The 25,115-nt window shown below is 41.0% G+C and overlaps 1 long non-coding RNA gene across 2 annotated transcripts in view; it reads right to left on the bottom strand.

Annotated features, from left to right (window-relative positions):
* Positions 1 to 1,770: 1,770 nt before the first annotated feature.
* LOC140529319 (uncharacterized) overlaps positions 1,771 to 25,115 on the bottom strand; it is a 37,648-nt gene continuing 14,303 nt past the window's right edge. Inside the window, exons 2-4 of one of the 2 annotated variants that reach the window (XR_011975498.1) lie at positions 20,922 to 21,005; positions 17,423 to 17,533; positions 1,771 to 1,943 (exon numbers count right to left, since the gene is read on the bottom strand). This is a non-coding gene — a long non-coding RNA (uncharacterized lncRNA). The remainder of the gene's footprint in view (positions 1,944 to 17,422; positions 17,534 to 20,921; positions 21,006 to 25,115) is intronic. The other variant, XR_011975499.1, reaches the window with a different exon arrangement.

The following is a 25,115-nucleotide window of genomic DNA, read 5'->3' on the forward strand; positions in this document are numbered from 1 at the left end:
GTAAAAAGAGTACTGACCTACAGAATCAGGGCACTCACCAGAGTCCCAACTCTGCCACTAATTCATTGTAAGACCTTGGATAATTTATTTCCCCTCTAAGGGCCTCAGTTTTCTTCTCTATAAAATGATGTGGTTTCACTGGAGGCTTTCTAAGGTCCATTCCAGTTCTGGCAGCCTATGACTTTATATCTCTACATATGTATAACATTGATTCTAGAAGGTAGCTTAGAGGTCATCTTATCTCCACTTTATCCTGTATTCAGCTTGTTTGTACATAATTTGTCTTTTTTTTTTTTTACATGTTGACTTACTCATTAGATTGTGAGATGCAGGGACTATCTTTTGCCTTTCTTTGTATCCTTAGCATTTAGTATGATGCCTGGTACATAGTAGGTACATTAATTAATAAATATTAATTAAGCAACTGACTGGAAGCCTGATGCTATCCCATACCTACAGGAGTCAAGTGAGTTTTAGGAGAAAATGAAGAAATTAAACCTAACAAAACCATTTTACAGAGAAGGAAACTAAGGAAACTGAGTTAAGATTACACAGAGAGCAAGCATCAGAGGTTAAACTTGAACCCAGGGCCTCTGTCTCCAGAGTTGCTCTACCACACTGCTGGATCTTGAATATTAAATAGACAGCTCAGGGTAAGGGATTTGATTAGCCCTTATCCAAACAGATGATTTCCCAAGTCTGGAGAGAATAGTGAATGTGAGAGCTGGCTCTAGGTACCTTGGGGATGCAAGAAAAGGAGAGCTGCAGGTGGACAGCACAGATGATACACTCACCTGCTTCATACCTTTCATAAGAATTCTAGGGGGTAGTACTAGAAGGAAACTGAGAACCTTCTCTCCTTTTGCAGATGAGGAACCTGGAGGTCAAAGGAGTGGCTTTCTCAAGTAGTGGGTCAGTAGTGGATTTTAAAGTAGGTCCTTGGACTCAAAATCCAGTGGTCTTTCCCCTAGACCCCCAACTCTATCTGCCACTTCTGAACATAGTCAGACACAAGCATTGGAGTGGGCTAACTCTGACTATGAAGAATATCTCAGTCCACTAGAAAAACAGACCAAAAGAAACCTAGGCAATTAAACAGCAAGAGTCAAAAGGGTGCTATGGCTAGAGACTGGCAAGACTTCCCAGGAGGGTATCCCTGGACTTGACTTCTCTGTGTCTCCATGTCCCCATCTGTAAAATGGGCATGATCATATTAACTCCTTGACTCACAAGGGAAGGTTGTGGACATTCATTCTGTAAAAAGCCTCTGAGCAGCAAGACACATTATAAATAGGACGCGGTATGCTCTGATTACCTGTTAGACCCTTGTGCCTTCCAGCAAAATAGCTTGCCTGAGCCAAACTGCTGACATGGTTCAGTGGCATGTGCTAGGAAGGCAAAATTTATGGTGGGCTTATTTATATAGAGTGAGTCACAGAAACCATGAAGTAAAGGAGGAATGGAAAGAGGCTTCCTGCAGATAGGTAACACACTCACCCTGCCCTTCCCCCAATTGCCCTGGAGATGGATTTCCTTCTCATTCACAAGTCAAAGTTCATAACTCCCTCCGAATCCAGACAATGGTCTGAGAGGCCCAGTCTGAGGGCTAAGGGGTGGAGAGCCCAGGTTTGACAAAGAGGTGAAACCTTTAGAATTTTAAATATGCTACACGGGAGTTTAGAACTCTAATCCCTAATCACGGCTGAAATTCCCCAGTACAGCCTTGGAACCATTATTATGCCTTCCCAGAGATTATGTTACTCTCTAGTTGTGGCCCAGGTCAGAGTAAAGTCAGGTTGCCCTAAACCTGCATAAGGAATCTTATTAACTTACTGGAATGGATTCTCTTGTCTCTCCTGCCTGCTGTGGCCCAGCTCTCCAGGGGTCGAGGAGTTTTCTCAACCCTCAGTGGGTTTAGTTGAGACCATTATGTCTCCAAGGAGCTGAAACAAAAGAAACACAAACCCAGAATTTAGACCTAGAAGGGAGTATCCAACAAGTTTATGGATGAAGAAACTTCATAAAGATGAAAAGATTTGCTCAGTGTTATAAGTAGTGGAGAAACTGGATGGTGCAGTGGACAGAGTGCTGGGCCTGGGGTCAAGAAGACTCATATTCCTGAGATCAATTCCAGCTTCAGACACTTTGAGCAAGGCACTTAGCCCTGTTTGCCTCAATTTCCTCATCTGTAAAATGAGTTGGAGAAGGAAATGCCAAACCACTTCAGTATCTATGCCCCCTCAAAAAAAAATCCAAATGGGATCATGAAGTGTCAGACATGAATGAAATGACTAAGCAACAATACTCAATTGGTTGGAGATAAATGAACTCCATTTACCCATCTCACTCAGCTATCCCATGGGGCAGCTACTAGAATTAGAGATATTTTGTTTAGATGCCCCAAATCCTGAATTTTACATTTTACCGCTGAGTATGCTGCACGTGGAGCCATCATGGACTACTGAAGTACAGCAAGCTTGTCTGGTTTCCACTCTTCACTTTCCCGACTTTTCTATTTCCTGCCTAGAAAGTTTTCTCACCTTTGATGTGTCTTCACCCTCTGGACTTCATTTCTGCTTGCTTCATCTCTGATCCAACCACCATTTCATGAAGTGGACATGCTTACTTTTTAGCTCTAGGCTCCCACCCTCACTCTCCGTACTTCATTTCCTCATCGCAGTCCTGTCTTTGTGTAAATACTCTTCTCTCCTCCCCATCAGCTCCTTCCCTTCAACTCCCTTTAAGTATTTTCTTTCCTCATTGGAATATAAACTCCTTGAGGGTAGATACTGTTTTTTTCTTCTTGTATTTGTGTCCCTAGAGTTTAGTACAATTCCTGGAAAGCAAAAACTTGGTAAGTAGGAGCTTAGAACAGTTCCTGGTAAATGTTTAATAAAAGTTCTAGCTAGCTATCTGGTCTGGGAGGAAATGTCAAGAATCATTGCAAAGAAAAGCCTCAGCTGTCTGTGGGTCTCAACATCTCAAAGTATTGTCCCTGTAAAGAACAGGAGGCAGGGATCCACACTTGCAAGCCTTTTTGCTGTAAAATAACTCATGTTTTTATAGCAAAGTTTATAAGGCACTTTCCTCACAACAGCCATCAAGAACAGATAGTGAACAAAATCTTGTACATACTCAGCTAGTAAGACCCAGAAGTATCATTCAGATCCCTGGGGTATATATGTCTGTATCTATGTCCATATCCATATCCATATCCATATCCATATCCATATCTCTGTGTGTGTGTGTGTGTATATATATTTAAATATACACAGCCCACCATATATATGCATAAACAATATGAATACACAATATACACATGTGTATATGCACATATTAGCATACATGTGTATACATATATAGGCGCTGTGTATTATGGAACCCACAAATGTTTAGCCCTCCTCATTTCTCACCTGGCTGCACTACTTTAGGCCTCCTCTGACTTTTCCACCATTCCCCCTTCTCCAGCTGTCCCATCTCTCCTCTCTGCTTTTCCACTTCCTTTTGTATATTATCTTCCTCCATTAGATTATAAGCCCTTTGAGGGCAGGGACTGTGTTTGTCTTTTTTTTATTTTTTTGTATTCCATTGAAATATTTTTATAAAAATATTTTTCATAATATGTGTTATTTAGGTTAACCTAAAATAGATTTGGTAATCTTATTTTTAATGATACTTCCCCCAATTACACATAAAAACAATTTTAAACATTCTTTTTAAAAAATGTTGAGTTCCAAATTCTCTTTTTCCCTCCTTCTCTTCCCTCTCCCTGAGATAATAAGCAATCTGGTATAGGGTTGCACATTTGCAATCATGTGAAACTTTTCCACATTAGTCATTGTGTGGAAAAAAGCTTGAACCAAAAAAGTAAAAAGAAAGTGAAAAAGAGTATGTTTCACTCTGCATTCAGACCCTGCCAGTTCCGTATCTGGAGGTGGATGGTATTTTTCATCATGAGTCTTTTGGGATTATCTTGGATCACTGTATTGCAGAGAATGGCGAAGTCATTCACAATTGATCATCATACAATAGTGCCATTACTATGTACAGTGTTCTCCTGGTTCTGCTCACTTTACGTGGTATTAGTTCATCTAACCCTTCCAGGTTTTTCTGAAATCATTCTGCTTATCACTTATTATAGCACAAAAGTATTCAACTGCAATCATGTACCACAATTTGTTCAGCTGTTTCCCAATTGATGTATAGTGTTGTTTGTTTTTTTAATTTTATTTTATTTTTATTATTTTTTAATGTTTTACAATCACTGCCATAAAATTAAGATTTTATCCCCCCCACACCTACCTCGCACTACCCCCCTCCCTCCCCACGACAGCATACTATTTTGTATAGGTTCTACATATACTTTCCTATTGAGTACATTTTCACTATAGTCATGCTGAATTAATAAATAACTATTTTAAAATGTATCCATTTTAATTTCAAATACAGTAGACATCAATAGATATAATTCACATGAACAAAAGTTCTTTGGGGTCCTCAATAATTTTTAAGAGTGTAAAGTTCTGAGTCCAGAAAGTCTGAGAACTGCTACTCTAATTCATTAGGTCATCTCTTGTAGCAAAAAGGCATTTTGGACACGAGAGAGAAGTCAGATAAAATAATGACTCAGCTGTGCTATGGTAAACAGCTGAATCACTGCCACCTCACTGTATTGCACACAATCCTCATTGTTTCCCTCCACCTACGGTTCTCTCTGCCCTACATATGCCAAAATGTTGGAGGTTAGATTCCAGAGAGATTGAAGGTGACCTAGGAACTTCTGTAACAAAAAAGGTCACATTAACTTGTGATCATGATTCAGAAAAAGTCCTGAGTGCAGAATGACCCTTAAGCCAACCGTATGACTTCAGAAGTTCATAAAATCTCAGGGTTAGAGACCACCACATTTGAGTTCCTCATTTTACAGATGGGAAAACAGGTCCAGAGAAATCCAAACTTAAAGGTTTAAAGAGAACTATAGTCATTTTCAATTAGAGATATACAGATCTTCATTTGTTTTTCACAACAACCCTATGGAGGAAGTAGGGCAAATCATCCTTATTTTATAGAAGAGGAAACTAAAGGTGAGGGAGCTTTGCCCAAGGTCAACAGTGTTAGTAAGTGGCAGGTGTGGGATTTGAGTCTAGGTCTTTGCCCTCTAAGTCTAAGGCTTTCCCCATGATTGCTGTTCCTAATGACAGTGCCAAGTCAACAGAAATATCCATAAAATTACATCCACTATCCCCTGCTTACAAAGAAATACACAATACATCTCAGAAAGTTTTCCATCAAAAAGGGTCCAAATAAAAATATTTTGGAGATTTTAAAGAGGCAAGTCAAAGTCTCTGGGGAAAATTCCCTTATGGAAATACTGAAGGGAGGAGCAAAAATAAAGAAACAATTTTGTATTATGCTGGTTCTGTCGTAGGACTCTGTAGTTTAGTTAAGGAAGTACCAAAAGGCTCTCCTAATAAGGTTCTAGTCCTCAGTTTCCTCATCTGTACACATTAAACCCTCCATAGACTATTGCTATTTCTCATACACAGCCTTCTGCCTCCGTGCCTTGCACCATCTGTGTCCTTTGCCCAGGATATATTCCCTCAAGATCTCTTCCTCTTTGAGTGTTGGGTTTCCTTCAAATTCATGTTGTTGCTCCAGAAAGACTGTAAGCTTCTTGAAGACAAGAACTGTTTCATTTTTATCTTTGCATCCTTTGGGCCTAGCAGAGTACCTGGGAACATGGTAGATGCGTAATAAACTCTTGTTGACTGATGGTAAAATTTGAGTGTCAGACCAAATGATGTCTAAGGAGTTTTCCAACTCAAAATCTGTGATTTTGCAATCTAGCAAATAGGTAAATTGAAGGGGGTCTTGTTACCTTGAGGCCCCTATGCCCTGGAGAGCTTGTCAGTTGCAGTGCAAATAGAATTGGAAGGTGCTGAGAGTTCCGAGATCAAGACCTTCATCTTGCATTAAGTTGCAGATGTTCCAAGGGGGCTTTCCTCCCCCTCCCCCTAAATTATTATTAATTACATAGTTACTCAGCTTTAGGGGAGGCTTATGGAAGCCTGGGGAGCTAGGGAGCTCTTTTCTCATAAAGACTTTATTCATCCCAATGGAACATATCCACATGTTTTTGTTTGAATACAAATGCTCCCCACAAACAGCAGCTTGCACAGGGTTTATCAAAAAGTACTTCCAAGATGAGAAGCTTTTTAAGATGGCCAGGGGAAGTAGCCTCAGTCTCAGCTAGAGGACTGGTGGTCATGCTGGAGTCACAGGGTTGCTTTGTCATCTATGATCTTTCAATGCACTGGAGTGGTCACTAGCAGCCCTGCCACTGACAAGACTTCTGAAGACTTCTGATGACTCAGGTTGGGGAGACAGTCCAACAAAACAAAGAACCAAGGTATAGGGAGGGAATCTGATGAGGTTGAAAGGAAATAGCAAGGTTCCTTTTTTAAATTCAACCAACATGAATTAAGCACTTTCTGTGTGTAGAACCCTGTGCTACGCACAGGGGAGACTCAAAAATGGCATAAAACATATTCCCTGCCTTCTTCTTGCATTCAGTCTAAAGTGAAAAAGGGGATACTCTTGGCATGACTCACAAAATAGAACATGCTAAGTGCACAAGAGAGGTGAAAACTGAGTTCTATGCTATATGTGTAATAAATCCTTTCACATTCATTCATTCAAGATTCATGAAAGAACACCTTGCTTCTCATGTGGAGAACCAGGGAAGGCTTCATATATGATCTTCTCTTGGAAATTATTTTTGAAAAGGTGGTTAAGATTTCAGCAGAAAAATTTGGAAAGCATTGTGGATCTGTGAGAAACAAATGCTCTTGAAAGGGAACAGGGAATACTTAGCTTATAAGTTACAAACCAAGTCATGGGAAAGGGACAGTGACTTTAAATCCTTCTGATGTTGTAATACTGGACATAAGTGGAGAATAGACAAGAACGGAGCTGAGCTGAAGGGAGGCTTCCAAGGTCTGAGCTATCCACTTCCAAGGAGTGGACAGCAGAAATTCTGTGTAGTGCAGGGGTCTCAGCTTTTTCTGAGCAGCTATCTCAAAGTCTGATAGGGTGACGGTACAATTTAATATTAGGTGAGAATCAAATAACAATAAGCATTTTCTTTAATACCTGTTACAAACCAAGCACAGATACAAGGACAAAAATGAAATAGTCCATGCCTCTCCCTCAAAGAAATGGCAGGGAGGTGGGAGTGGGAAGGGAAATTTTCTATTGGAAGGCCCTGTGAGTCAAAGAGGGGCAGCTATAGTGCAAAGAACACTGGACCGGGAGTCAAGAAGACTCCATCTTCCTGAGTTCAAATCTGGTCTCAGATACTTACTGGCTGTGAGACCTTAGGAAAGTCATTTAAACCTGCTTGCCTCAGTTTCCTCATTTGTAAAATGAACTGGAGAAGGAAATGGCAAACTACTCCAGTATCTTTGCCAAGAAACCCCAAATGAGGTCACAAAGAATCAGACACAACTGAAAGAATTGAACAACAGCACTGATAACATGAGCTAAGGAGAGGATAATAATCTGCTCAGAGATCAGTCACATATTCAATATTCATAAATGGTTACAGCTGAAAGAAACCTTGGAAATCATCTCAGCTGGCTTTAAAGACTCCAAACATCAAATGTATGGCAAAGCTATCAATGAAAAGAAGCAGCAACATCAACCTGCCACAAGTCTCTCCCCCGGTAGCTAAATCACTGCCAGAAGCACCACCTAAAAACATGATTCTGAGAAATACATAGATTTCGCTCCACTGCCAAGATATCTATGATACAAAGAAGGCTAAGAGCTCATATTCTGCAGCATGGCTGAAGAAAAACATGCATTATATTTTTGTAGCCTCTACATTTTGCTGTCCTGCCCTCAGCGTGGCTCCATTTATACAATTCTGGATCCAGTAGCTTGGGGTGCTGTGCTCATGGAATGACCCCCATAGAAGGGAAAACATATTTAAGGCCCAGATTAGAGGGAAGAGTATTGGATCCTCAGATTTAGAGCTGAAAGGAACCTTAGAGATCACCTTACCTTTCATTTCACACATGAGAAAAATGAGGCTTTTGAGATGTTAAAAGGCTTGCCCTCAATCATAAGGCAAACTTATGGCTGAGCCAAGTGTAAAAGACCCAATCACCTGACCCCCAGTGTAGTGGGCTTTCCACTACTACCTACTATTTCTCAATACTAAGGGGTCAGTCCATCAAGAGAGCAGTTTCCAGTCTCCTGATGTATAAATATAGAATAAGGAAACTGCAGAAAACAAATAACTGTATAGGGAGGGAATATTTTTGGCCTCACTGACCTCTAAGTTCATGCACAAATGCACAGGCATGCATACATAAATAGATATAAAATCAGGAAGTTTGGTTGTGGAGTATCTATTCTGGGGATGCCTGAGTAGCCCCATTACAACATAAATGGTCCCAAGTTAGAGCAGCTGATTTCAAGGAAACCTTTAACCCTCTTTTGTAATCTGATAGCCACACACTTTATTTTGGGGGGCTTTGGGAAATGTTTGCAGAATTTGATTTTCCTTTTCCTTCTAGTGAGTAACAATCACCACTAAATGGGTGTATCAGTTTGGGCTTTTGTGGCCTAATTGCCCATGAATAACAGATTTCCCCTGTACTGATGGATATTCAAGGGAGAGGGGTTGTGGGAATTTGGGTAGAGAAACCTAAGAAGAAGCTCAGAGGCCTGGTCTCCTCAGTTTCACACAGGTACCTGTTCTTGCCTTTGAGAACCTAATAATAATAGCTATTATTGATATAGCACTTTAACGTTTCCAAAGCATTCTACAAATATTATCTAATTTGATCCTCACAACAACCCTGGGGATGGGTGCTGTTATGATCCCTTTTATACAGATGGAAAAACTGAGGCAGGCGGAGGTTCAATGCCCAAGTTCACAAAGCTAGCAAGAGCCTGAAGTAGAATTTGAACTCAGGTCTTTCTGACTCAAAATATAGCATTTTATGCATAATGCCTTATATGGCAGGGGTATTCTAAACCAGGTAGAATCCTTTCTCTCTGTCTCTCTGTCTCTGTCTCTCTCTTTCTCTCTGTATCTCTCTCTGGCTCTCTCTCTTTCTCTCTCTCTCTTTCTCCCTCCCTCCCTTTTTGGTTATTGCTCATCACTAAACCTGGGAAATTAAACCCAGGTTCCTGTAGGCATTATCACAACTCATTGCAACAGATGAAGAAATGAGGACAGGGAACTTCTCTAGTGGAGTTAGGTGGTAGATCTGTTTCCTCCCCAAGTTTTAAAGGGCAGTTTCGTAGGATAAAAGATTTCTGGATATCTTTCCCTACTTACCTTACCACTTCAGGGGAAGCAGAACAAGGTGTGTGAGGTGCTAAGAATTAAATGATGTATATAATTTACTGGGGAGGGGGATGTTCTTGTACTCTAGCCTCTGGAAAAGGAGGTATAGTGATCCCAATTACAAATTTCAGTAGGTGATTTTAGTCTTTGATGCCCCAGAACCTCTCTGTCATTGGATCATGAAGCCATGAAAGATCTTAGTGCTCTTTCCTTTTAAAATTAAACTTAGTAACAATCATAAAAAAACTATAAAAATTAATAGGTTATGCATAAATCTAAACTTGAAATTATTTCCAGTTTGTTTTAAATATATAGGTAATAGGGATCTCAATAGATTTATAAAATATTTATAAAAATGGCTCAAGCTCCCATGTGCTTCCACATTACCAGCAAACAAATAGCAAAGCATTTAGCTGAGACACAAAAACAAAAGAAATAACAAAGGAAAATCAAATATCTGAAGAATTCTCAGGTTCTTGTCCACACACACAAAGAGACAAAATATCACATAAACCTTCCCTCATCTCCCTCCATGCCCTACTACCACACACACATATCATTAGAGGAGGGAATACTACCTGGAAAACCCATACTCCACATTCAGAAAAGAATTCTTTAATAGTTATTACACTTCTCAAGGGAAACCAGGTGGCATAGTAGATAGAGTACCAGGCCTGGAGTCAGGAAGATCTGAGTTCAAATGTGGACTCAGACACTTACTAGCTGAGCTACCTTGGGCAAGTCATTTAGCCCATTTGCCTGAGTTTCCTCCTCTGGAACCAGCCCTCCCTCACTCAGATCAAAGTCAACTGCAAGTCATGTCATCATCTTGATGTCATGGCCCTCTTCAAGAATGGAAGACCAACACAACAACCTCTGGAAGATTAGCTGAAGAAGGAAATGGCAAACCACTCCATTATCTTTGCCAAGAAAATCCCAAGTGAGGTCACCAAGAATTGGACATGACTGAACAGCAACATACTTCTCAAGGCTCTGTCTCCTAGTAACCAGCTATATCTTGATCCTACTCACTTCTGGCTTGATTCTGAGAGTTCATTGCGGCTGATGTTCCTATTGGCTTCTGCTACTGCTACTGTCTGCTGGACCTACTATTTGGTTGTTTCCCACTCTCAAGTGTTACTGCTCTTTTGTGAGACTGCCAGCTCATCCTAGGAGTTAATGGACAGACTTTTCAGCTCTTTTAACTGACTCATAAAAGGATTATTTAAATCAGACCTGTACAACCTGTGGCCTAGCAAAGGATTGCAGGAGGCCCAGGAAAAACGTAGAGGAAAACACCCTTTGGTGCTCTGCAGGTTGTACAGGCCTGATTTAAAAGAATGTCTTGACTTTTTTATCCTTGACTTGCTCTTATGTATCTCTTAAGGGTTAGAAAAGTATTTTCCTAAGGACAACCTTGTGAAGCAGGTAATGAGTATTATTATCTCCCTTTTACATATGGGAAAACGGACTCTGAGACCTTCAGGGACCACCCAGTTAGGCCGATTAATGCAGGGTTTGAACCCAAGAGTGCTGTTACCAAATCTAGCATTCTAATCATTGGTTCACTTTCTTTCCTCAGCCTTAGGCTGGCACAAACACAACAGGAAGGCTCTTCCTACCAGGAGATCCTGTCTAGTCTCTGGAATGATCTACAGCTCTGCACTTCATGGCTGAAGTCCTGTCTGAGTCCTGACTCTTCCATCTTGTATCTCACTGGAGTTCACAGTTCTGTCCATACCTTTTGTCTCTTTATCCTAATCCTGACAGGCTAACTTACTCCCAGTTCTGTGAAGTCCCTATCTCTCTCCAGGTGTTCATAGTTCTCTACATGTACTGCCTGTTATTCATTGGAGTTCCTGGAAGGTCCCAGCCAAGGATTAGATGTTTCAGCTTAGTCAAGTTGTCAGAAAAGAAATTCCCTTTCTCAAGGCTTATTTGCATTAGAATTGCTCCCAAAGGACTGGAGTCCCAGACTCATTCCTCTCCCATCATCATGTTCTATTGTTCTGAATGTAAGGAAGTCACTGCCTCACTTCCAGTCCTCCTACCCTTCCCTTATCAGTGGGTGTAGGGCATTTCATTCCCAAGGGTTTCCCCTAACAGATCATTCCAAATGTTCCCTCAATTTCTCTCACTCTGTACTGGGGACACTTAGGCAAATACTTGGGACCCACTCCCAAAAGGTCCTCATTTTGCCTCTAATTTCATGCCAAGCTATATTTCTATCATAGTCCTAGGAATGAGTAGCCAGAGGGGCTCCACACAAGGAGTGTGACATCTGAGATCACCCTGTCAGAGGGATGTGCTGACTTACATAGCCTTTCTCTTCAGGGATTACTCTGCCAATGTCATCTGTTCATTGCATATGTGAGGATGTGTCCTACCGCATGTCTTCCCAACCCCCTTCCACAGGAAGAACATGTACAGACCCACCAGTGGTTTGCAGCTGCTGCCTGGTACTGGTTTGTGAAGCTGCCACAAACCCAGAAGCTTTTGCCCCAAGAAGCCACTTCCCCCAGTCTACTACCTCCCCCTTCTCATCCTCCCTTTCCTGATTACTTCTCACTAGACATGGCAGACAGACCAGTTTGTCTGCGGTACTGGCTTCCCAATTACTGTGCTGCCACAGGGTTTGAAGTCGTGTTTCTTTTCTCTTTCCTATTTGCAGAAGGCTCCTCCCCTACTCCAGTGACAGTATTAGGGGTAGGAAATAAAATGAAGGCCTGTCCATGTATGGCGTTGGGCATTAAGGTAGTATTTGATACGTGTACAAAACCCATACATCACAACAGTCCTAGCAGGGTGACAACTGATTGGTAGATTTTGCTATTTGTTTTTAGTAATTCAGAAGAAATTTGGAGCTATTAACTTAATGAAAGTTTCAGCAAATTTATCTGCATGCTCTTGGTGTTGTGAATTTTGCTTAACACTTAGATGTGGATTTGCTTTAGACTTCTTACTTTTGAAGATAATGGAGCACAGCAAAGGAAAATGACCTGTCTACAAGGCAAACCTCTGCAGGGTTCAACATTTTTTAATGCAGGTCTCATATACAGATTCCCAGATGCCAGAAGAGCAGGAGTCTAAGCTTCTTTCCTTCCTTTATCCCCATTATAGCAACTGATACTTCCTCTGCCTAACCCCCCACTCTCTCCCTCTTTCTTTCCTTGGAACTGGGACCTTGGAATCCTTCAATGTTTGTAAGGAGCCAGGAGACACTATGTCAGCTCTCTTAGACTCTCTTAGGAAGGATTGTGGAGAAGATAAGATGTAGAGGAAAGGACAATTAAATCATTGTCATTTCTTCCTCTTCAATGTCCTTTACCATTCCATTTCTGCCTATAATCTGTCCCATTTCATCAAGGAGGAAGCAGTAAAAAGAGCAGTAACTCTAAGTTAGAGGGTGTGGGTTCCAGTCCTATCTAGGTGACAACCAACCTGATGGGCCTTGAATTCTACATTTGAAAAATAAATGGTGGACCAAGTGCTCCCTGAGATCTATGCCAACTCTAGATCTATGATCATGTGATTTCCAGGAAGTCTTTAATCTCCTATCTTTGATTCTAATCACTCACTAGTAGCATACCAGGCAGTAGTCTAGGGTTGTGTCAAATAAATACCATGTTATAGGACTCAGCTGGGACAGGTCATAACAATCAGTTTCTTTATCAGCAAAATGGGGATAATAGTTTTTCCTCTATTGATCTCATAGCAATATTGTTAGGATTAGATTGTAACATATTATTATGATGTAATACTACTGTACTGTATGCCGTACTGTAAGAAATGATGAACTTGGTGAAAGAAAATCATGGATAGACTTGCACAAAAGAGTGAAGAGTGAAATTATTGAAACCAAAAGAACATTACATACAATAACAGCAACATTGTTTTAACAACAATTTGAGTACATAAGTCATTTTGACTATTATAAATACCCAAATTCACTACAAAGGACATGGGAACAAAGGCGCTACCTGCATCCAGAGGAAGAACTGATGAATGGAAATATGTACAGAATGATTTTACACACATACATATTTATACATATACATACACATATTTGTGCCTAATGGTAGCCATCTCTAGGGTGGAAGGGGGAGAGAGGGGAAAAAAGAAATTTACATGATAATTTTATTATATATTTAAAAGGCATAGCAAATTGTACACAATAGATTTGTAGTTTCATGGGCAATCATCTTTTTTTAAATTATACTATGTTATGGAAATGCTTGTTTTATTCTATGAATTAAAAGTAAAATAAACTTTTAAAAAGAAACAATATATGTGAAAACATTTTGCCAATACATCTTCTGTTGTGATGAATTGCAATGATCATATTCTCCATAAAACTGACTTGGAAGATGCATAAACTTATTGTTGTGGTTGTTTGTCCTTCATTCTCAAAAGATCAGGGAGATGATGCCATGACTTGCAAGTGAATTGGATTTAAGTGAGAGAGGGCTGTGCAAGGTCACCAGCCTCACTTTCTCTTTCAGAGCCATCTGGGTCCAGTGGCAAGATATAGATCAGGACAACTGGAGATGGCCCTGCAGAAGGTGTATAAAATATTAAATATGTGTATTCTGGGCATTTGATTAGTTGATTTATTAATTTGAGTGAATTAGGCATCAGATCATGAAAATTACCCTGAAACTCAAAGAAGTCTCAAGAAATCATCAGAAACACTAGAGGTATTGGCAGCAGCTTCCAGCAACCTGGCAGGAAGGGATCCTACCCCCAAGAATATAATCCAACTTCCAATTTAAAAATTTGTAACCCAACAAGTTTCTCTATCTGTGACTTTGGACAAGTCACTTTAATTCTCTGGGCCTCAGTTTCCTTATCTATAAAAGGAGAGAGTTAGATTAGATGAATTTTCTAAGATCCTTTCCAGCCTATGACATTATCAACAAAGGCAAGTGTATGGTCTGTAGGTGCCAATTTTACAACATCCATGGAATTAACTATACAAACCATACCAGGTCACGTGTAAGTACATATTATTTGGTATTACTGAATCATCTAGAAGAGACAGTACAGTAGATAGAGTACTGAGCCTAGAGTCAGGAAGACTTGAGTTCAAATCAAGCTCAGAAATGTCCTAGCTATGTAACTTTAAGCAAGTCACTTAATCTCTGTCTCAGCTACTCAACACACATTTATCAAATGTCTACTACATACCAGGCACTGCACTAAGTGCTGCAACACTTTCCCCATCTGTAAAATGATAATAATAATAGCACCAACCTCCAGAACAGGAAATGCTTCATAAATCTCAAAGCACTATATAAATACTGACTCTTAATTATTATTATTAGATGTAGCATTTACAATACTCCTCATGTATTGTCTGTGGGCATGTGTATATCATTGGTATATTGCTCTGGATTGACCTTCTGTGATATCCTCTTCCCTATAGGCTCCCTATACAGTCTTAGTAAGGGTCTAGACCCCACAACTGGATGACCATGGTGATCACCTCCAGCCACAAAATAAAATGCTCCCTAAGCTCTAACCTCCCTTCCTGGATCACTGCCTTGTTGTGGCAGAGGGATTTGCATAGCTCAATGAAATTATGAGCTATTCCATTCAGGATTACCCAGGATGGACAGGTCATAGGAGAGAGTTCTGACAAAAGGTGATACACTAGAGAAGGAAATTGCAAATTACTCCAATATCTTTACCAAGAAAACCTCATGGACAGTATTAAGATGATAAATGATTTGACACCAGAAGAAGAAGCCCTCAGGTTGGAAGGCATCCAGCATGCTACTGGGGAAGAGTATAAGACAACTGTAAGTAGCTCCAACACCAATAACTCGACTGGGCCAAAGCTGAAAGGGAACTCAGCTGTGGGTGTGTCTGGTGATGAAAGGAAAGTTTGATCCTGAAAAGATCAATATTGCACAAGAATTTGGAATGTAAGGTAAGCAGGATATGGTCAAGCAGGAGATGGAAAGATTGCACATCAACACCTTGGGTGCCAGAGAACTTAAATGGATGGGGATGGGTGATTTAATTAAAGTGATCACTACATATACTACTACTACATATACGGTGGGCAGGAATCTCTTGAAGAAATGGAGTAGCTCTCATAGTCAACAAAAGAGTAAGAAAAGCAGTACTGGGGTATAATCTCAAAAATGACAGAATGGTATCTGTTTGAATCCAAGGCAACCCATTCAACATCACATACATACAAGTCTACGCTCCAACCACTGATGCTAAATGAGGCAAAAGTTGATCAGTTCTATAAAGACCTATTTCTTCTAGAAATAATACCAAAAAGATGTCACATTCTTCATAGGCTATTTGAATACTGAAGTAGGAAATCAGAAGATAATTGGAATAAAGGCAAGTTTGGCCTTGGACTACACAATGAAGCAGGGTAGAGACTAATCGAGTGTTACTGGTCATAGCAAACTCTTTTTCAACAACCCAAAAGGAGATTTGCATATGGACATCACCAATGGTCAAGATCAAAAACAGATCAATTATATACTTTTCAACCAAGGAATATATCAGATAGGGGTTCATCAGCAATAGTAGCAGAAAAAGACACTTCCAACCTCTTAGGGATATCTCCAAATCCCTGAAGGAGACATCTTTCCAAAGTTACTAATTATCTCTTACCTGCCAAAATCCAATGGACTTTTCTTAATCCTCATTCTTCTTGATTTCTCTGCAGTTTTTAACACTCTTGATCACCTTCTTCTCCTTGATGTTCTTTTTCACTCACTCTAGTTTTTTGTGACCCTACTCTCTCCTGATCTTCTCCTAACTCTCATCCCCAACATTCAAACTGTTGCCAAGGTATATTAGTTCTACCTTTACAATATCTCCCATATATGCCCTCTTCTCTCTTCTGACACTGCTACCACCCTGGAACAGGACCTCATCTCTTCATACCTAGACTATTGCAACAGCCTCTTGGTTGGTCTTCCTCCTCAGTCCAGCTCATCCTCCACTCAGCTGTCAAAGTGATCTTCCTAAAGTGAAGGTCTGACCATGTCACCTCTCCAACTCAACAAATATCAGTAGCTCCCTTTCACCTGCAGGACTAAATATAAATTTCTTTGTTTGGCACTTAAAGTCCTTTCCAACCTGTCCACTCTCTACCATTCCAGTTTTTCTACCTTGCACATCCCCATGTACTCTTTGATCCAATGACATTGGCGTCTTTAATGTTCTTCAGACACGATGCTCCATATCCAGGCTCTAGGAATTTTTACTGACTCTCTCTCATTCCTGAAATGCTCTCCCTCCACATCTCTGCTTCCTGGCTTCCCTGGCTTCCTATAAGTCCCAAGTAACACCACCTTCTACAGGAAGCCTTTCTGGAACCTTCTTAATGCTAGTGTCTCCCCTCTGTTGATTACTTCCAATTTTTCCCATATATAACTTGTTTGTACATGGTCATCTGCATGTTGTCTCCTCCACTGTATTAGGTCCTTGAGAGCAGGGACTATTTTTTGCCTCTCTTTGTATCCCCAATGCTTTAGCATAGTGCCTGACACATGGTAGGAGCTAAGTAAATATTTATTGATTGACTAACTGACTGAGATGTAACCAGATGGTCTCCAGAGACCCAACCTGTCAATGAAAGTAAGAGTTGGGAGAATGAGCCTAGAGTTAACTAGGTCCATGGTACTTACTTATTGATGAACATGTTGTATCCTCTCAGAAAAAAATACATTTGAAGTCAGGAAATGTTTTACTTTTGTATGTATGCCCAATGCTTACTAGAGGGTCTTGTATGTACTAGGTAGATAATAAATGCTTTTGGTTTGATTCACTGGAGTAAGAAAAGGAGAATGCAATATATCAAGAGATTTTAAAATTTAGAATAGAAGACACAAGAGAGCTTATGAGAATGGCCTCTATTTCCTCAATAAATTATGAAGTCATACCCTCTGTTAAAAGGGAAAGAGAAAAGGGTAGTGCTGGAGGCTCAAGGATAGAGATTTGGAACAGTCACTGTAAAAAAAATGCCACAGAGTCAATTATGGACGAGTAAAAGGATCCCAGTTGAGATCAGACATCACAGATTTGTACCTGACCCAGTCATCTGGCCATGAGACTTCCTCCAGCACCATTCAGCAGCACATGAAGATCCAGTAGGGGGAGAAGAGATAGATGGCGAGGGTGGATCATCCAAGGCATGAACTGCAATATGAAAAAAGAACATGTTGTAGAGAGTAGATGGCAGCATAACTTTGAACGGGTTAACTATAGGGTCAAGATTAGGAGGGGAGAGAAATAAAATCAGACAGAGAAGGGATAATGGACTGGAGAGCTGGGGGAGGAGGGGAGGGGTGAGAAATGAAGGTACTGAAGGACTTGGTAAAGAAGACAAATAAATTAAAGAGGAGTCAGGTTTAGGGAAAGATGGAATCATAGGAGGTCATGGCCAAGTAGGGATATTTCAGAATTCTTGATCATGGAAGTGGATATACGCCTATGGGTGGGACTAATGATGTTCTTGGGCTTATTAAATACTAGGCTATTATTTCCTGTAGGACAGCTAGGTGGCTCAGTGGATAAAGTACCAGGCCTGGAATAAGGAAGACCTCATCTCTCTGAGTTAAAATCTGGTCTCAGACACTTACTGTCTGAACTGTGTGACTCTGGGCAGGTCACTTAATCCCAAATGCCTCAAAAAAAATGTCATCTAGACCAACTCAGGCAAATGGAAGGATACTCCCCAGGGCCCAGTCTGAATGCTAAGATAGCCAATAGTGGGTTACTTCTACCCTATCTCTCTTCTTCATCTTTAGCTGTCTGCCTTTAAATACATTTGATAAAGTAGAAATAGCATTGAATTCAGAATTGGAAGACTTGCATTAATTACTGGCTCTATTTAACTCTGTGTGACTTGGGACAAATTACGCTTCCCTTTCCTCCAAGATTATCTCCAACATATCCTGGATAAATCTTATTTGTACATAGTTGTCTGCATGTCTCTCCAACTGAGTGTGCACTCCTTGAAAACAAAGACTGGTTTTTGCCTTTCTTTGCAGACTCAGTGCTTTCTGGCACATTTTGTTGTTTAGTTGTTTTCAGTCATGTCTGACTCTTCATGATCCTATTTGAGGTTTTCTTGACAAAGATATTGTAGAGATTTGCCATTTCTTTCTCCCACTCATTTGACACATGAGGAAACTGAGGCAAACAGGATTGTGACTTGCCCAGGTCAACATAGCTAGTAAGTGTCCAAGGCCAGGTTTGAACTCAGGTCTTCCTGACTCTAAGAACAGTAACCTGGCACATGGTAGGTGCTTAACAAATGCTTATTGACTTCACAATTTACCTTTCTTCAACATCTCGGGGTTCCCCCCTTTCCTATAATGTGTTAAATTTCACAAGTAGTAAGAAAAATGTCGAGTCTCCTTCTGAACTCATTGTGATTTTCTGCTAAAGTCAGGAAGACCTGATTTTGAAGCCTACTTTAGTTACTCCCTAACTGTGTGACAGTGATAAAGTCATTTAACCTTGTTCAGTTAGCCTCAGTTTCCTCATCTGGAAAATGAGGTGAAATAAGGGGATAATATATATTAAGCACTTTGCAGACTATGAAGTGTTATATAAGTGTTAGCAGTAATTATTGTTCTTTGTATCTTTTAATATTTTTTCAGTGCTCCTTCCTTCCTTTCTCCCTTCCTTTCTTTTTTCCTTTCTTACTTCCTTCTCATCTTTCAGTTTCTTTAATAGTAAAATGAGCTAGTTAGACTAGGTGATCTCTAAGGTTCCTCCAGCTTGAAATCTTTTGACCATATCATCTTTTAAGCCCTTCATGCCCTTCCCTGGCATTATCAACCTGATATCCCCACCAAGTAGGAGAGGATCTGCCTTATCAGTAGGAGCATCCATAAAACATCACTAAGACTCAAATTCTTCACACGAATGAAAAGCAATATGTTATTAGGGACTTGACAGTGCAATGTACTTGGCAGTGTGCCTGGAACCCTAGATGTTTAAAAGTAGTTGTGCTGGTTGTCTGTAGAGTGCTTTTCTGTGTAGCCTGATGTACCCAGCTCTAATCAATGAGTACATCAATCTGCCTTTTTCTGATGACTCAGCTGGGGCCCTTCATGAAGTGATCAAGGACCTCAAGATTGCTGAGATGGTTGGCAAAGTGAGAGAGGCTGTTCCAGAAGTTAGGTTTCAAATTCACTAATGCTAATGTTGTTCTTATCCAGAAAGAAAAACAGGAGGAGGGCAAGAAAGAGGGAAAATGGCAGGAGATAGTGGCATGATCTGGAAAGGAAAGAAAAGAGACAGAAAAAATGAAGGGGAGAAGAGTTAAGAACAAAGGAGAAAAGAGGAGGAGCAAAGAGAGGGTGTTGGAAGGAGAAGGAAAAGAATAGGACAGAGAGAAAAATAAAGAAAGGGAGATACAATTAGACTGATGGAAGAACAGTTTAGAAAATACCTTAAAAATAGAGGCCCATTCTTCTCCCTGCTCACCTTTCCTCCATCCCTGCCCGCCTCCCCCCCAGGCTTAGAAAATGAGTCCCACCTACACCACATACAGAGCAATGACTTGTGGTGTTTGTTAGGGAGACGATAGTGCTAACCCATGGTGGGAGGTTAAGAAAACCCACTACTTTATGGGTAATAAACTATTCTCTCCGTATTTTTGTGATTCAGAGTCACAGACTGCCTAGGGAAAAACTCTCTTGGCCTCCTACTATTGCTACTTCATCTCCACCTACATCAACTTGACCCCTCCAGAACCCCTTTCCTGTTATGCCTACTGATAGACAGTATTCTATAGTTAATAAACCATCCTTCATATTATACCTTTTTGTCCCAGGCCCCCTTTTTGCACTCACAGAAATTCGCCTCTCACCAGAAGACCCTGCATCTGGCTACCCTTTCCAGTACCAGGTAGATCTTGCACCTCACTCCACCCAGGAGGAGGGAGAGCAGGATTACTATTGTGTAACTTCCTACCAGTCTGGAACCCTCTCTCTACCACCAACTTGTACTAATCTCTTCTCTTTGGAAGTTTATGTTATCCTTTGATCACCTTATGGAGGTGTTGTCATCTATTGGTCCCCAGGTAATAGTGTCTCTTTCTCAGGTGGTTCAAAGTCTATTTGCCTGGGTTCTGGATAATGGACAATGCTCTTGTGCCTTCCCAGTCACCAATGGAATGAAACAGGGCTGTGTGCTTGCTTCCATGCTTTTTAGCATGATGTTTTCAGCCATGTTGATAAATGCTTTCAATGAGGATGAACATGACATCAAGGTCAACTACTGTATTGATGGCAAGTTCTTCAATTTGAAAAGGCTACAAACCAAGATCAAAGTAGAGGGAGTACTGGTGCATGATTTCCTCTTTGCAGATGATTGTGCACTCAGTGCAACCTCTGAAACTGAGATGCAACAAAGTATGGATCAATTCTCTGCTTCCTGTGCTAATTTTGCCCTAATAATTAACACCAAGAAAACACAGGTGCTCCATCAGCCACCACCACACCATCCATACATGGAACCATCAGTTACAACAAATGGAGAAGTTTTGACTGCTGTGAATAAGTTCACTTACCTTGGTAGTGTACTTTCCAGGGATGTACAGATTGACAATGAGGTTGATGCACGAGTTGCCAGAGCTAGCTCGGTATTTGGGAGGCTCCAAAGAAAAGTTTGGGAGAGAAGAGGTATTAGACTGACTAACAAACTGAAGATCTACAGAGCCATTGTGTTGACCTCATTGTTATATGCTTGTGAAATATGGACAGTCTACCAGTGCCATGCCAAGAAACTGAATCTCTTCCATTTGAACTGTCTTAGGACAATTCTGAGGGTCACTTGGCAGGATAAGGTACCAGACACTGAAGTCCTTGCTTGAGCTGAACTGCCAAGTATTCAAACTATGCTTCAGAGAGCACAACTCCAATGGACTGGGCATATTGTTCGAATGCAAAATGTACGCTTGTCAAAAAGACTATTTTATGGAGAACTCGCATGGGGCAGATGATCACTGGTGGCCAGAAGAAATAATACAAGGACACTCTTAAGGCCTCTCTCAGGAACTTTGGATTTGACTGTGCAACATGGGAGACACTGGCACAGGACCACTCAGCATGGCATGCCCACATCAGAAAGGGTGCTGTGCTCTTTGAGCAAAGCAGAACTGAGACAGCACAAAGTAAACACAGGATGTGCAAATTTGGGATATCCACCAAAAATATTCACACAAACTATCTGTGCCTAACCTGTGGTGGAGCATTCGGAGTTCGTATTGGTCTGATCAGTCAGTCGGATGCACTGAGATTTTACTTTATCATAGTGATGTCATTTTGGTCCTCTTTAAAGACTAAGGACAACAACCAACCAACCATCTTGACTGCCATTAATAACAATGTTCCTGCATAAAGGGCCTAGTTTGTGTTTATACTATTTCAGGTTTGATCTTTGCAAGAGACTTCAAAGAATTTCAGCCCATTGGCTCAATGTCCATTTTCTTAAGAATCTCCTCATTGATAAGAGAGTGATTACTCAATATTTCTGGCTGCTTGAGGGTCAAAGTTAGTGAGAGCCTGAGAGAAGAGAGAGCTTCTTCTTGACTTGCAGCTTAGTTCCAAATTCTCTTCTTTCAAACTCTTGCCAACTTCACCTCTCATGCAATGAGATTTTCATGCAAATGGGGCTTTGGGTTACTTCAGTTCCTAGATAAGTCTTTTTCACCCCGACCCTTGCCCTTATGCTCAGAGTCTTCAGTAGGCATATTTATGTCCTTTCCCCCTAAAGTGCCTCCTACTCATCCTTGTCTGATCATGGGTAGCACTTCATCTCTACCAGGCACTTTCCCAGGGCTGTGGCACAGCTATGTTGCCCCTCTCTTCCCATAGCATTGATCAAGAAAAGTCTTTCTATGTCTTCCAGAAAACCAGCTCCTATTCCCCAGAGCCACAGAGATCCTAAAGCACTTCGCAACCTATCTCCCCGGCTTTGATCCCTGCTACCAAAGACCTTGCTCCTTCATCCTCCCTCCTTCCAAAGACCCTGCTCTTCCATCCTCTTCCTGGGCTCATGGTCTAAGGCAGGCATTACCATTTTTGTTTTGCTGCTGCACTTGAGGACCATGGGATATTCCCCTATGACTTGCAGGTGAAATTTTCCAAATGTGTTGTGTCTTTCATTAAAACATGAGCTTCTTGAGAGCTAGAGCCACCTTACTTTTCTATTTGTAACCCCAGAGCTTAGCACAGTGCTTTGTACTTGGTAAGTGCTTGATAAATGCTCTATTCATCTATTCATTTATTTTTTGTAAAGGGGAAGAATAGTGTCTCCCCTCCAGAAACAGCATGCCCTGTTATTGCCAGAGCATAACCCTCATTGCTTTGTCCTAGTTACAACTCTAACTAAATGTGAGTATTTGAGAGGGAGGAAAAAGGAGGGAAGAGGGAGAAGAGAAGGAAGAGGAAAGAGGAGAGTGAGAAAGACACAGACATATGGAGACAGAGACAAACGGAGTCAGAGAGAGAGAGAGAGACAGAGAAAGAAATGGACAGGGAGAGAGGTGCAGAAGTATGTTACCTTACCAAGAGGGTCCCTTTTCTCTCAGTTAATTTCTGAGATACTTTCTGGGCTAAGGCTTGGGTTGGTGAGGATCCAGTTACTATTATCAGATAATCAGGTGTTCAGCATTAAGATAGCATAGATCAACAAGGTACCTGATAACTCTGAGTCTATGAAAGAACATTCTTGCCCAACGCTGGAGAGCAAAGACTGTGAGCTGGGCTCCCTTGGTCACATTCTTGCTCCCTTTGTCAGTTGGGTGTTTCAGCAGGGGGCAAGGGAAATCTAGCCTATAGGTATTTCCTGTGTACAACACTAGCCTTGAAGAAAATGCTGAAACCTTTGACTCAGAACAGAAAGAACAGTAGCCTGTAGGGGTTAAATAGGAAACCCAGCCTAAGGCTAAAGGCTTCCTGGGTTTCTCATTTCTGGCTCTAGCACATCCATCAGCCAACAGTATCATAATAACTATTATTTAACTGGTTTGTAAACTGTTAATCACTTTCCTCACCACAACCACTATCTTCATTTTAGAAACTGAATTTAGAAATTGAGATTCAGAGGTGACTTACTGGGCATCACCACTGCCTACTATGTGCCAGATACTATGCTAGGCACTGGGATACAAATCCCTACTGTAAAGGAATCTGTATTCTAATGAATACTGTATTGGTGGTCTGACCAACAAGCCCAGACTTCTGAGCACACCAAGAGTGCCTCTGATGCAAATACATGGAAAAAACGGGGAGCCAATTTCCAGAAGAGTTGTGATGATGTAATAAAAATGCCTTTGAGAGATTGAAGCATGTATAGACACTGGTTCTAGTCTCTTGTGGTTTGTCCTTCATTTCTGAAGGGGATCAATGACATCCCAGGTGATGTCTTGACTCATGGTTAACAAGGTGTCACTTGAATAGTTTTGAAGAAGAGAAAGGATTCCAAGGTGGGTTGGGAGAATATTGCAGCAGGCATGGGAGTGGGCCAGTGTAAAGGCTCAGAGGTAGGAGAGCCCTTCCATTTTACAGGACTTGAGCCTGACAGTGTGATGTTGTAGAGGAGACAGTAGGCTTGGATTAACTACCTCTGAGATCCTCAGTTTCCTTATCTGTAAAGTAATGATGCTAATACTTACCTACCTCATAATGCCATTGTGAAGAAAGCACTTTGTAAATCAGAAGCGATATATAAATGTGCTCTATTATTTACTTAAACCTGGGTTATAATGATGCTAAAAACAGAGGTTATAGCAAGGCCAGGAAAGGGAGCAGAATCCAAGCTCACTCCCATTATGATGGGACTCAACATATACATTACTGAGACTTATTTTCCCAACACATACTTGTACTAATAAGTCAGGAATCCAGCACTCAGATGGCTACATCTCCTCCTCATGATCACAGGAGTAACCTTGAGGGCCTGTGGATTTCTCCTAATTCTAATGGGTTAAGTCCCCATTCTGGTATGTTTTCCCCAAAATCAAATCAACCAGTTAGTCTCTTCCATATCATCCAACTAGTAGTTAATACTCCAATATCATTTGACCAATTTATGTCAGTGATAATTAACACCGATTAGCATTAGTAAATGTATATTTGCTGAAAAAGATTAGCCAGAAATACAAACATGTGTCCCCTAAATTGGGGCACATGCTTGCTTCCACACTTCAGTCCCAGCAAAGAGTAGGTTCAAACTTAAAGTCTTGGTTAGAAAAGCATTCCTTTCACCAAGCTCACTTCACTTCAAGGTATACCATTGATGACAGATAAGCTACTTCTTTACTTGCAAGACAGTGTCTCAGCTTCTAGGCCAGTCCACTTCGGGGCTGAGTGAAGATGGCTACCCCTCAACGCCAGCTCCTCACTGGGCTCAGCTATTGTCAAACTCTGCTATTGACTCTAGTTGTCTGGCTTCATGGTAAATGAGAAATTCCTCAAGGCCTCTCCCCAATTGGGAGGCCTACAGCAGGTCTTCTTCCTTCATTGAAATCTGCCAGGGAGAGAAAGACCAAGCCCCTCCAAGGGACCTTTCTGTACACACACCCCAGTCTGGCAGCCAATTAAAAAGATTTCTGTTACTACATAGTAAACTAACAAGAAACAATGGGAATATGCTCTGAAATGGAGCACATGGCTCTCCATCACCCACCATCACACAATTCCAAAAATAGGCATCCCAAGTATCTATGTCTGTTAGCACCAGGCAGAGCAGAATTTGTAAG

The sequence above is a fragment of the Notamacropus eugenii genome, chromosome 2 (assembly GCF_028372415.1).
Source record: "Notamacropus eugenii isolate mMacEug1 chromosome 2, mMacEug1.pri_v2, whole genome shotgun sequence".
NCBI classification, from domain to species: Eukaryota; Metazoa; Chordata; class Mammalia; order Diprotodontia; family Macropodidae; genus Notamacropus; species Notamacropus eugenii.